The sequence below is a fragment of the Sorghum bicolor genome, chromosome 3 (genome assembly GCF_000003195.3).
Source record: "Sorghum bicolor cultivar BTx623 chromosome 3, Sorghum_bicolor_NCBIv3, whole genome shotgun sequence".
NCBI classification, from domain to species: Eukaryota; Viridiplantae; Streptophyta; class Magnoliopsida; order Poales; family Poaceae; genus Sorghum; species Sorghum bicolor.
In genome coordinates, this window is record NC_012872.2 from 42,417,938 (window position 1) to 42,431,617 (window position 13,680).

A 13,680-nucleotide genomic window follows, 5' to 3' on the forward strand; every position below is an offset into this window, starting at 1 on the left:
TTCGGTCAAAGTGTGTGTTTGCAAAAACCAATGCTTTGACTTTGGACAAACTTGGTCAAATGACCCATTTGATGACTTCAAATGAAAAAATTTGAATACAAAGTTGTTAGAGATCATCAAGATCTACATTTAATATATTGTCCATTTTTCCATTTGGATAAATTTGGGCCAATCCTAAGCACATTTGTTTAAAATCCAAAACGGATTTTGGTCAAACTTGGTCAAATGACAAACTAAATGACTTAAAATGAAAAAAATTTGAAAACCAAGTTGTTAGATATCATCAAGATCTAAACTTTTTATACAAACAGTTTTTCTATTTGAGAAAGTTTAAGTTAACCATACCCACCAAATCTTGAATCTCACACAAACTATATGGAACTATATGTGTCAATTGTGGATTTTTAACTACACCTTCCCAACACTTTGTCAAATGCAAAAATGGTCTATATATTAAATGTAGATTTTGATGTGTGGAACAATATTAGTATTCATGACTTTTCCATTCGAGACCATCTAGGGTTCCGAAAACCGATGCGTGGCTATGAATTCTTTCAAAATTCAAAATTGAGTGGTTCAAACTTTTCCAAATGAAAAGTTGACCATTAGACCAAATGTAGAACTTGATGAGTGTAACAAACTTTGTATTCATGACTTTTCCCTTTGGGACCGTCTAGGGTTCGGTCAAAGTGTGTGTTTGCAAAAACCAATGCTTTGACTTTGGTCAAACTTGGTCAAATGACCCATTTGCTGACTTCAAATGAAAAAAATTTGAATACAAAGTTGTTAGAGATCATCAAGATCTACATTTGATATATTGTCCATTTTTCCATTTGGATAAATTTGAGCCAATCCTAAGAATATTTGTTTAAAATCCAAGACGGGTTTTGGTCAAACTTGGTCAAATGACAAACTAAATTACTTAAAATGAAAAAAATTTGAATACCAAGTTGTTAGATATCATCAAGATCTAAAATTTTTATATAGGCAATTTTTCCATTTGAGAAAGTTTAAGTTAACAATACCCACCAAATCTTGAATCTCACACAAACTATATCTATACCTACTAATAAAGAGGCAAAATTTCAGTTTGTCTTTTTTTTCTGCCCGCTCCTCCTCCCATCCGCTTCCTCGTGTCCCCGTCCTTGCGTGCCCGATGCTTCTCTCCTGTCCGCTTCCCCGTCTGCGCCTCCTCCCCCGTTGCGGTGGCGCTAGGTCTCCCAATGGCCGGCGGCTGGCAACAGGCGATCGTTGTCCATGGCTCTGCGCCCTCCCACATCGTGCCCATCCGTCTCGTCCTCCAGGCGGCCGGCTCATCCGCGTCGGCATCCCGGCGGCCGGTGGCTAGCGCACACCATCCATGTCCGTCTCGGCCTACCGGTGTCTAGAAGGAATCAACGTGGTTCTCCATATTGGATTCAGGTTTCTCTCTTTTCCCTTTTTTCAGGATTTTTGCTTCCTTCTCCAATAGTTCTCTCTCCAAGAACAAAATCGACTTGGTTGTCCATAACCTGTTTGATTTCTCTGTTTTCCCTTTTTTTCCTATTATAAATTAGCCCATGAATCTTATTTCTTGTTATAAAAACAAAGTTAACTGTTGATAGCGAAGGTCTCTGCATCTGACAACGATCAATTGAAACCTGACCTCGATCTCGCTTGATACAAACTCGCCGGATCTGCTATTTGCAGCTGTTAGGTAAGGTTTGGCAAGTTTTTACATCAGAATTACAAAGAATCGCAGGGAGCAGTACAGTGAACATCCATTATTTTGGAATGATGATGGCAAAACAACTGTAATTGTTGGAAAGGTTGCCATCACAAAAAATATGTCTCCATCCTGCTAATGATGTTAGAGTACTTAAGCTGTATATGACCCTACATCGGATGCTAGAGGTCTTATTGATTGTGTTGTATTTTCTCAGAGAGGGGAAAGGTATTTTGCTATTCTGAAGCTGAAATGACTATCTTAGAATGTGGGGTTCAATTTCTCTATCCATAGCTTTGAAACAGCCTGTCTATTAAATTAAGACTGTTAGCAATGTTGTCCATATTATATGTTGCTATCCAATTGTGTAGTTTACAATTAGCCATCTGGGTTAATGTTGTCAATGCTTGCACTATGCCACTATATATCCTTACTTGAATCTTCAAATTAATTAGGCCTCATCCGAATGGATGCTCGGGTGGCAATTTGGATGGTGACCTCTTCTTATTACTTGGATAATTCTAGAGAAGGTTGATGCACCTATGGACTACACTGCAACAAGGCCACGCATAATGGACCATGCTGTTACACTTGAGGTTCACTCCTTACTCCTAGGTGTTTTTTTGCTTAATTTTCTGGATTATGTATACTGTGGTTGGTAACGTTTGCTGTTCTTATTTGGTTAATGTCAGATTTCTATGGTCTTAAAAAAATAAGTTTATAAATTGCTGTGATCTTCCCGTGAGACAATGGATTCAGGCATTCTAATTTAACGATATGTATGGAGCTAATGAACCTTGCATGTTTCTAAAATGTGTTCATGAAATAGGTGTGGATAGGGCAATGAGCATATAGAACTGGCTGTTAAGACAAAAATTTTAATCCAACCAGCATGGCATTAAGACAGTAGGTATGTGCATTGGCATGTAGAAGTAATCATCTACTTGAAAAATACATGTTTAAAATGAAAAACTTTTAATGTTTTGAACCAAGAAGTTGGTCATTGTGAACATTCAGCAAATGCCTCTATATATTTTGCCGTCTTGCATGGTTATTCTCGCTTGAGCAAAATGTTACAAATGAACATCTGTATGCAAATGCTTGCAGGAAATTCAGAAGCACTTCGACAGTTACATGACAAATGATACCCTCGGTGTTATCTCCACCGTCCACTTGATCCACGCAGACCATAATCCGCTGAATGCTCACACTCCCAAGTGTCTCCAGCTGGCTGCTCTGCACTCCATGGCAGTCGACTTTGCCAAGACAGGACCTCCAGCCGAGATGTCCCTGACGCTGAGGCCCCGGGAGTTCCCAGACTTCATGGAACAATGGGAGAGGCCAATGTATGTCTCCAACAACGTCCTAGACAAGCTCTAACGCGCAGCCCTTTGGCATGAGAAGAACACAGAAGCGCTCCTACCTGTGTCCCCGCCGAGCTCTGTGTTTGACCCAAACGTCGAGGTCGTCAGTTTCGACAAGCACTTGGACACCACGGAGGAGCAATACAGGGCATACGTCGAGAGGCTAGGCACCCTGATGACCTACTACTCCACGAAGCGTGAGGACGAGATTCTGACAGGCAACATCTAGAACAAGTATCTGCGGCAAAACAAAAAGCGCTACTTCAAGATGAAGAACCGTATCATCGCCGCTGTCAATGCCCTGCATGCAGAGGTGGGGGTGGCTCAGGGCTTGCAGGGACGATGACGCGATGCCAGGGACGTTGACCCATCGAAGGTCGCATCGGCGTGGTACCACGTGACATATCATCCAGACCGCCGCAGCGAGAAGCGGTTCTTGAGCTTCCCATGGATCGTATGCAACACCCTGCAATCAATCAAAGGTGGTACACAAAGTCCTGGTTGACACAATGCTAGATCTGCTGTAATAAGTAATTATCTCTTGCTAAAAGTCTATTTTATGGAACTATAATAAGTTTATTCAAGATTATTGCCATTACATTGTTAATAAATACTTTTTGATAATTTATGATTTTATTATGGTTGTTATAATTAATTTTTTTCTCGTTGCAACGCACGGGCACTTTTGCTAGTGAAACTATATGTGTCAATTGTGGATTTACATCTACACGTTCCCAACACTTTGTCAAATGCAAAAATGGTCTATATATTAAATGTAGATTTTGATGAGTGGAACAATATTGGTATTCATGACATTTCCATTCGAGACCATCTAGGGTTCTAAAACCCGATGCGTGGCTATGAATTCTTTCAAAATTCAAAATGGAGTGGTTCAAACTTTTTGAAATGAAAAGATGACCATTAGACCAAATGTAGAACTTGATGAGTGTAACAAACATTGTATTCATGACTTTTCTATTTGGGACCAACTAGGGTTCGGTCAAAGTGTATGTTTGTAAAAACCAATGCTTTCACTTTGGTCAAACTTGGTCAAATGAGCCATTTGATGACTTCAAATGAAAAAAATTGAATACAAAGTTGTTAGAGATCATCAAGATCTACATTTGATATATTGTCCATTTTTCCATTTGGATAAATTTGAGCCAATCCTAAGCACATTTTTTTAAAATCCAAGACGGGTTTTGGTCAAACTTGGTCAAATGACAAACTAAATTACTTAAAATGAAACAAATTTGAATACCAAGTTGTTAGATATCATCAAGATCTAAACTTTTTATATAGACAGTTTTTCCATTTGAGAAAGTTTAAGTTAAGAATACCCACCAAATCTTGAATCTCACACAAAATATATGAAACTATATGTGTCAATTGTGGATTTACAGCTACACCTTCCCAACACTTTGTAAAATGCAAAAATGATCTATATATTAAATGCGGATTTTGATGAGTGGAACCATATTGGTATTCATGACTTTTCCATTCGAGACCATCTAGAGTTCCGAAAACCGATGCATGGCTATGAATTCTTTCTAAATTCAAAATGGAGTGGTTCAAACTTTTCCAAATGAAAAGATGTCCATTAGTCCAAATGTAGAACTTGATGAGTGTAAGAAACATTGTATTCATGACTTTTCCATTTGGGACCATCTAGGGTTCGGTCAAAGTGTGTGTTTGTAAAAACCAATGCTTTGACTTTGGTCAAACTTGGTCAAATGACCCATTTGATGACTTCAAATGAAAACAATTTGAATACAATGTTGTCAGAGATCATCAAGATCTACATTTGATATATTGTCCATTTTTCAATTTGGATAAATTTGAGCCAATCCTAAGCACATTTGTTTAAAATCCAAGATGGATTTTAGTCAAACTTGGTCAAATGACAAACTAAATTACTTAAAATGAAAAAATTTTGAATACCAAGTTCTTAGATATCATCAAGATCTAAACTTTTTATATAGACAATTGTTCTATTTGAGAAAGTTTAAGTTAACAATACACACCAAATCTTGAATCTCACACAAACTATATGAAACTATATGTGTCAATTGTGGATTTTCAACTACACCTTCCCAACACTTTGTCAAATGCAAAAATGGTCTATATGTTAAATGTAGATTTTGATGAATGGAATAATATTGGTATTCATGACTTTTCCATTCGAGACCATCTAGGGTTCCGAAAACCGATGCCTGGCTATGAATTCTTTCAAAATTCAAAATTGAGTGGTTCAAACTTTTCCAAATGAAAAGTTGACCATTAGACCTAATGTAGAACTTGATGAGTGTAACAAACATTGTATTCATGACTTTTCCATTTGGGACCATCTAGCGTTCGGTCAAAGTGTGTGTTTGTAAAAACCAATGCTTTGACTTTGGTCAAATGACCCATTTGATGACTTCAAATGAAAAAAATTTGAATAACGAGTTGTTAGAGATCATCAAGATCTACATTTGATATATGGTCCATTTTTCCATTTGGATAAATTTGAGCCAATCCTAAGCACATTTGTTTAAAATCCAAGACGGGTTTTGGTCAAACTTGGTCAAATGACAAACTAAATTACTTAAAATGAAAAAAAATTGAATACCAAGTTGTTAGATATCATCAAGATCTAAACTTTTTATATAGACAATTTTTCTATTTGAGAAAGTTTAAGTTAACCATACCCACCAAATCTTGAATCTCACACAAACTATATGATACTATATGTGCAATTGTGGATTTTCAACTACACATTCCCAACACTTTGTCAAATGCAAAAATGTAGATTTTGATGAGTGGAACAATATTAGTATTCATGACTTTTCCATTCGAGAACATCTAGGGTTCCAAAAACCGATGCGTGGCTATGAATTCTTTCAGAATTCAAAATTGAGTGGTTCAAACTTTTCCAAATGAAAAGTTGACCGTTAGACCAAATGTAGAACTTGATGAGTGTAAGAAACATTGTATTCATGACTTTTCCCTTTAGGACTATCTAGGGATCGTGTAGGATCTCTGGAAGAGGATAAGTGGCCTAGAGGGGGGTGAATAGGCCTGTCAAACAAAACTCGAACCTCTGTCAGCACAGGGCGCGGCACTGCCATGCTTACCCGCAGCACTGCCGCGCTATACAGCTACAGCAAGATATATAATGCAATAATCTAAGCGACCATAGGTTGTGCAACCAACTCCTCAAGCTTCCAACACCTGCAGAGAGTACAGATCGAGAGCTGAACAAAGCTCGACAGGTAGGAGCAAGTAGATCGGCACCAAAACCTAAAAGCACCTCAACAACAAGTCAATCACAAGATGAAGCACACGTGACACAAGTATTTGACCCGTGGTTCAGCTCGCCACCAAGGCTGGCCTACGTCCACGTTGTTGAGGAAGCCCACCGGCTTGAAGCTTTACCACAAAGGTTAGCTTACTCCTCGTTCTCAAGTCAAGGGAGTTAACTCTTGAGATGAGGGGTGATTTCTTAGTATTGGGATGAGGTTACAAACCTCCCTAGGCAGCCACACAAGTTGGCAGCTCTAGGGCGACGCCTAGCCGGCTAGGAGCAAAGCTCCAAGAGTAACAAACCCTTGGCTGCCGGCCAAACGTGCACCAAATGCTCTTTTGACAGTGGGAATCAGTAGATCCACTCTCCAATCGAAGTTTGCTGCCCTTTTCCTCAAGAATCCGTGGTGGAATCAAGGGGATTGAGTTTGGAGCTTGGGGGAGCAATGGAGAGAGATAAAGGAGAGCATTCTGGTGCTTCACAACGGTTATGTCGCGAGGTAGACGAAGTGATTAGTGAGCTAGCCGACAGGAGGGTATAAATACCCCTGGGTTCAACGGTCACTTTAGGGCGCTGCACTGCCGCGCCTGCCAGAACCAGCGAGGTGAAGGAAAAAGGTTGTAGCTATTCTGGTGGCTTGGATGATTTGTGGTTTTAAAGGTATGAACATTTGGCACACTTTTTGACTAACAACCTTGGATCCCTCTTGATAGTGCGGCTTTTACTAAACTCAAATTCAAATCGAAAATATAAATAAAGGTCCTTGAAGTTTAGCAAAAGCCTCCTTTTATAAATGGGGACCCTCCAACCTGTTCATCATCCTTATTCAAATGATTCCCTGCTTGTCATCTCAACAATTCTCATTAGTTCCCTAATTCGGTGGTCATCAACGCCAAAACCCACAATAGGCTTGATTGTCCTTACAATCTCCCCCTTTTTGGTGATTGATGACAACCTAATTAGAGCTTACAAATGGATATAATCAAGACTGAGAACTTTTCGAGACATGAATATAGGACCTCCCCCTAAATGTGTGAATTGGATTTGAACTCCAAGAATTGGTATGAAAAACCAATATTCACAATTTAGCAAGTGAATGGGAAGCCTCCCCCTATGTTCATGCCTCCTGTGGGGTGGTGCACAAGGTGTCAATAAAATGTACGTGATGTATATGATAGCTCAATTCAGAGCAAAAACATCTGCTGCTGTCAGCATGGCGCGGCACTGCTGCACCAGGGCGCGGCACTGCCGCGCTTGCCAGACAGCAGACAGAGCAGCAAGCACCACACAGAGAGAACTTACTAAGAAGCGACTATTCTAAAACAGATGATGACAAGCTTAACTTAAACACAAGCAGGTACATGTCCATATCCAACACATAGAGAGTCATAAGGTAGCAGTATCACACAAATTAAGTTTTAAACAACACTCACATCTCACAAGCTAACAAACTACGCTCTCACACACTCGATAGGACATGAACTGCTGCAGCTACTGATGAAGTCCTCGAAAAAGTTGGACCCCTCTGATTTTCTCCCCCTTTGGCACCAAGCACCAAAAAGGAGAAAAGAATTAGAGGAATCACTCCTCCTCGCTGTCGGTGAGGTCAACACGAGCACGGCCGCTGCGGTGAGTGGTAGAGGTGTAGCGTGGTGGTCTGGAAGAAGTAGGAGCTGCTGCAGGATGTGGATCATGTGCCCTCTTGCTCCTCCACTGCCTCTTCTGAGGTTCCTCCTCACGAATCTCTTCATCATCGCTTTCCTCCTCACCATCACCATCATCATCACTGCCTTGCTGCTCCTCAGACTCCTGCTGCTCTTCCTCTGACTGCTGTTCCTCCTTCTCATCCTCCTCTGAAGACTCAGTAAACTGTGGAGTGTCTGGAATAGGTGGAGGAGAGGGAACTGGAGAGAGTGGTGGAAGTCTCTGCTGTTCTCTGACTGCCTGCACTGCTGCCCTGCTCTCTAGACTGGACTTGTAAGCACACTGTGAGGCATAAGTGCAATGAGACATTATTGACTTCAAATAGGAACCCAGCTTCTTCCACCTAGAGGATTTCTTCTTATGCCTATAGCTGCTGCTAGAGGGATGTACGGGACTTTCAGCTGGAGCATCTGACTGGCTACCCTCTTCTTCTTCTCCTTGATCATCACTTTCTTCTTCCACAACTGTTTCCTTGCTAGAACCACCAGCTGATGTCTTGGTAGGGGTATAGGAAGTGTGAATGCAGTCCTTTGGATATGACTTTCCTGTTACCCTCTCTATCATGTACATCAAATAGGGAGCATATGGAAGATGTCTCCTTGCATCATCTAAGGTGATAGCTAGCTCAACCCACATGAACCTTGCAACATTGAACTTTGTGCCATTGGGGAAGTGAGAATGAAGGTCTCGCACAAAGCCATTTACATCTGAAGCTCCACCATCCTTAGGATTGATGGTGTTCCTGATGATGTTGTTCATCACATAGTACACACCTTTGAGCCCTCTACTCTTGCCAACATCATCTCCATGTGGATCCTTCCAAACATGCCTCAATTCTCTAGCTTTAGCACTGATGGCTTCCTTGTCATGAATTTTTCCATATTTTCTTTGATCAGCTCCAAACCCAAGAATCTGGCAGAAAGATACATAGTCAACCTTGTAGTGCATTCCATCAGTCATCTAGTGAATATAGTCTGAATCCTTCTCCCAAAAGAAGGTAGCATGGAACTGTGCCAGCACCTCAGTGTTCCAGTCATATCTGAAAGCCATGATATCTTTCATCTCAAACCTCCTGCAGATCTGTTCAGCCATGTTCATCTCAGGCTTCTTCTGAGCCTTTACCTTATCCCACTGGATGTATCTCATCTTGCAGATCTTGCTTCTTCTACTGTTGAAGATGACTGATCTGTAGAAGTTTTCATGGAAAGCATTCCAGAACCTGTAGTCAATCTCACTATCCTTCCTCTGAGTGTATGGATTATTGAATCTTTCCTTTTCAACTGCCTTGTATCTCTTGGTGTAGTCAACTTCTTCAATGGCTCTTATATTCTGTGGAGCTTGCAAGATGAATGCATCAGTTGTCTCTCTGATGTAGCTGAGATCAACATCTCCAATGTGCTCTGGAGTACCTTGCCTTCCAGCCTCTGGTATTTCATATCCTCTGATTATCCTCAAACCTTCTTCCCTAATCTACTGCTCCCTTTCTTCTCTTGTCAAGGGATCAGTGCATGGAGCAGGTTGGTTTCAAGAAGTTCTGCCTCTCCTTGGCTTTTGCTTGCCCAAGGGTTCTCCCTTCCTTTTTCCTTTGCTTCCTTGACCGTGTTCCATCTATGCCATTAAAGAATTTGTGTAAGAGATAGTAGAGGAGGTAAAGAACCAATTGAAATATAGTGTTAATTAAGAAAATAAGTTGTAGAGGGATGCTCTGGTTAGACTACTGCTTGCTGCTGCAACAGGGGGCGCGGCACTGCCGCGCCTCCCCCTGCGGCACTGCCGCGGTATGGTAGACAGCAGACCAGCCAAGGCATCTCTTCACACTTTATTTTCAAAATTAAATCCATGTTTCAGCTAGTTCTAGACTTCTTCATTGTCTTAGAAACACAATGTACTTAAGAACATGATGAATTGACTGTGAATCTAGAAAAAGTAGAATGGATTTTAGTTGTAGTTAGAGGTATTTGATCCCAATCCAATCAAGGTTTTTTTCAGAAATTCAGAGAGACTGCAAGGCATTGCAGTTGCCGAGTGAGTTCATCACTCAAGCCACGGCACTACCATGGGGCAACCCTCCCTTTTCCTCAAAAACTTCGAATCGATTCAAATCAAATACCAATCCCTACTCCCAATCTCACATCCCAACCCTACAAACTTGATTTCATAGCCAATACATCACCATTGCATAGATCGGCTAGGGTTTACCTTGCCCGTGGATTGGAGAGGGAAGAAGAGAGGTAGAGCTTCGCCAAGCCCTAAGCCACTGCCTCCATGAGCGGAGAGGCCAGTAGGAGCAGCAGGTGGCGCGGTGGTGCGCAGGGGAGCAGTAGCACAACGCCGGCGTCGCCTAGCGTTGCCCTTGCGCAGCAGGAGGAGGTGTGTGACCCTCTGCGTCGGGAAAGAAAGAGGAGAGAGGGGAGGAAAGGGAGTGGGCCGAAGAGATAGAGAAGAAAGGAGAAAACAGGCCCACTTTGACTGTTGCGTGCCATCCTGGCAAAAACTGTCAGGCGCGGCACTGCCGCTGTGGCATGCAGCAGAGCCATATGCTTCTAACAGCAGATGACCCTCTAAGTTATAGATATGGACATATACTTCTCAACCTTCATGACCAGTATCAAATCATCAATACAAAGCTATGGTCATGTCAATTGAAGAGGATTTTTCAAAGAATTTTGAAAGACATAAATGAATCCTTTTGAAAAACTTTTCTTCCTAGCATATTAATATATCAATCAGTGGCATGCTAGTTTTCAAGATAGATTCCTAGATTCAAGAATATTTAGTTCACCGCGGAGCTCACACAAAACATTGATTCATCAAGAGGCTTAGTGAAGATATCGGCTAGTTGTTTTTCGGTGCTCACATAGCGTAATTCGATATCTCCTTTGGCTTCGTGGTCTCTCAAGAAATGATATCGGACGTCTATGTGCTTTGTTCTTGAGTGGTTTACAGGATTGTTGGCTAAGTTAATAGCGCTCATGTTGTCACACAAGAGTGGGATTTTGGTAAATCGACATCCGAAATCAAGAAGGGTCTGCTTCATCCAAAGTAGTTGATCACAGCATGCACCGGCTGCAACGTACTCGGCTTCAGCGGTGGATATGGCTACACAATTTTGCTTCTTAGAACTCCAAGACACTAGAGACCATCCAAGGAATCGACATGTCCCCAAAGTGCTTTTTCTCTCCACTTTGCAACCGGCATAGTCAGAATCTGAATAGCCAAGTAGAGTGAACTTGGAGCCCTTAGGATACCATAAACCAACGTTTGGAGTGTGCACTAGATATCTCAAGATTCTTTTAACAGCCGTTAAATGGCATTCTTTAGGATTAGCTTGAAATCTAGCACACATGCACACACTAAGCATTACAGGCCTAGATGCACACAGATAGAGGAGGGATCCAATCATGGAACGGTATACCTTCAAGTCAACAGCTTTCCCTTGTGTGTCAAGATCAAGATGTCCATTGGTTGGCATAGGAGTATTTATAGGCTTGGCCTTATCCATGTCAAACTTCCTTAGCATATCATGGGTGTACTTGGTTTGGCATATGAAAGTTCCTTCCTTCAATTGCTTGATTTAAAATCCGAGGAAAAACTTTAGCTCACCCATCATTGACATCTCAAACCTCTTGGTCATTGTCCTACTAAACTCCTCAACAAACACATGATTAGTACTACCAAATATTATGTCATCGACATATATTTGGCACATAAATATATCATTACCAACTTTGTGAGTGAAGAGAGTAGGATCTACTTTGCCTATTCCAAAGCCTTGTTTAAGCAAAAATTCCCTAAGGCATTCATACCATGCTCTTGGTGCTTGTTTCAGCCCATAGAGCGCCTTATGGAGTTTGTAGACGTGGTTTGGGAACTTAGGATCTTCAAAACCCGGTGGCTGCTCCACATATACCAATTCTTGTATTGGGCCATTGAGGAATGCACTCTTGACATCCATTTGGAACAGCTTGAAGTCATGATGTGCAGCGAAGGCTAAGAGAATGCGAATTGCTTCAAGCCTTGCCACTGGTGCAAATGTTTCTTCAGAATCCAAACCCTCTACTTGAGTGAAGCCTTTGGCCACCAATCTTGCCTTGTTCCTTGTCACCACTCCATTTTCATCTTGCTTGTTGCGGAAGACCCATTTGGTGTCAATGATGTTGGTGTTGGGCCTTTCCAGAAGTGACCATACTTCATTTCTTGTGAAATTATTGAGCTCTTCTTGCCTGGCCATCAAACAAACTGGATCCTTCAGGGCCTGTTCTACCTTAAGAGGTTCCAAAGAGGAGACAAATGAGTAATATTGACAAAAAATTACTAAATGTGAACGAGTGACTACTCCTCTTTTGATGCTCCCAAGGATGTTGTCGGCGGGATGGTCACGTTGAATGGTTTGTCGTAGTCTTGGATGCTCAACACCTCCTTGTTCTACTTCTTCTGAACCTTCAGCATCTTCTTGCTCAAAGACAGGCTCCAGGTTGAGTCCTCGCACTGGCGAAGTAGGAGTTGGAGAGGCTGCTGCCGAGGCAGAAGGTGCGGCACTGCCGCCCCCAGGCGCGGCATGGCCGCGCTGCTGTTCTCCAGCAGGCGTGTACTGCACCTTCTTACAGAGTTTGTCAGCAGAAATTTGGTGCAGCAGCAGCTTGGGGACCCTCCTCATCAGAATCTTGATGTTCTTGAGGCCTTCTCCAATAGCCATTTGCTTGATTGCCTTACAAGGTGGGTCCTCCTTCCCTACAACATTAGAATCAATTTGCTCTACTTGAGAGCCGTTCGATTCATCAAATGTAGCATCTACCGTCACTTCAGTTCTACCCAAGTTCTTGTTGTAGACACGGTAGGCATGCTCATTTGATCCATATCCAATGAGAATTCCTTCATCAACCTTAGATGCAAACTTAGAGGATTTGGGCCTTTTGCTAAGTATGAAACACTTGCACCCAAACACTCGAAAGTATGACACCTTAGGCTTGTTTCCAGTTAGGACCTCATGGGATGTCTTGTTGAGCTTCTTGTGTAGGTAGAGACGGTTGATGGCATGACAAGCGGTCTTGACAGCGTCAACCCAAAACAAGTCCGAAGTCTTGTACTCATTGAGCATTGTCCTTGCCATGTCGATGAGTGTTCTATTTTTCCTCTCTACTACACCATTCTGCTGGGGAACGTATGGAGTTGAAAACTCATGCTTGATGCCTTCATCATCAAGAAACTCTTCAACTTGAGTGTTCTTGAATTCGGTCCCATTGTCACTTCTTATCTTCTTGATTGGGAGACCGAATTCTCTTTGTGCTCTTCTTACAAATGTCTTCACCTTGTCCCGTACCTGTGACTTATCATAGACAAAAAATACCCAAGTGAAGCGAGAATAATCATCAACAATAACTAAGCCATATTTGTCACCCCCGAGGCTGAGGTAGGCAACCGGTCTAAAGAGGTCCATATGTATCAACTCTAAGGGTTCAGTAGTCGTTATGATGCTCTTTGGTGGGTGAGGTACGCCTACTTGCTTTCCTGCTTGGCAAGCGCTGCATATCCTGTCTTTCTCAAATTGAACATTTGTTAGTCTAAGGATATGGTTGTCTCTTAGGAGTTTGGCCAAGTTCCTCATGCCAACATGAGCTAGC

The 13,680-nt window shown here is 41.8% G+C and overlaps 1 pseudogene; it reads left to right on the top strand.

Annotated features, from left to right (window-relative positions):
- On the top strand, window positions 1,224-3,724 carry LOC8075511 (annotated as a pseudogene).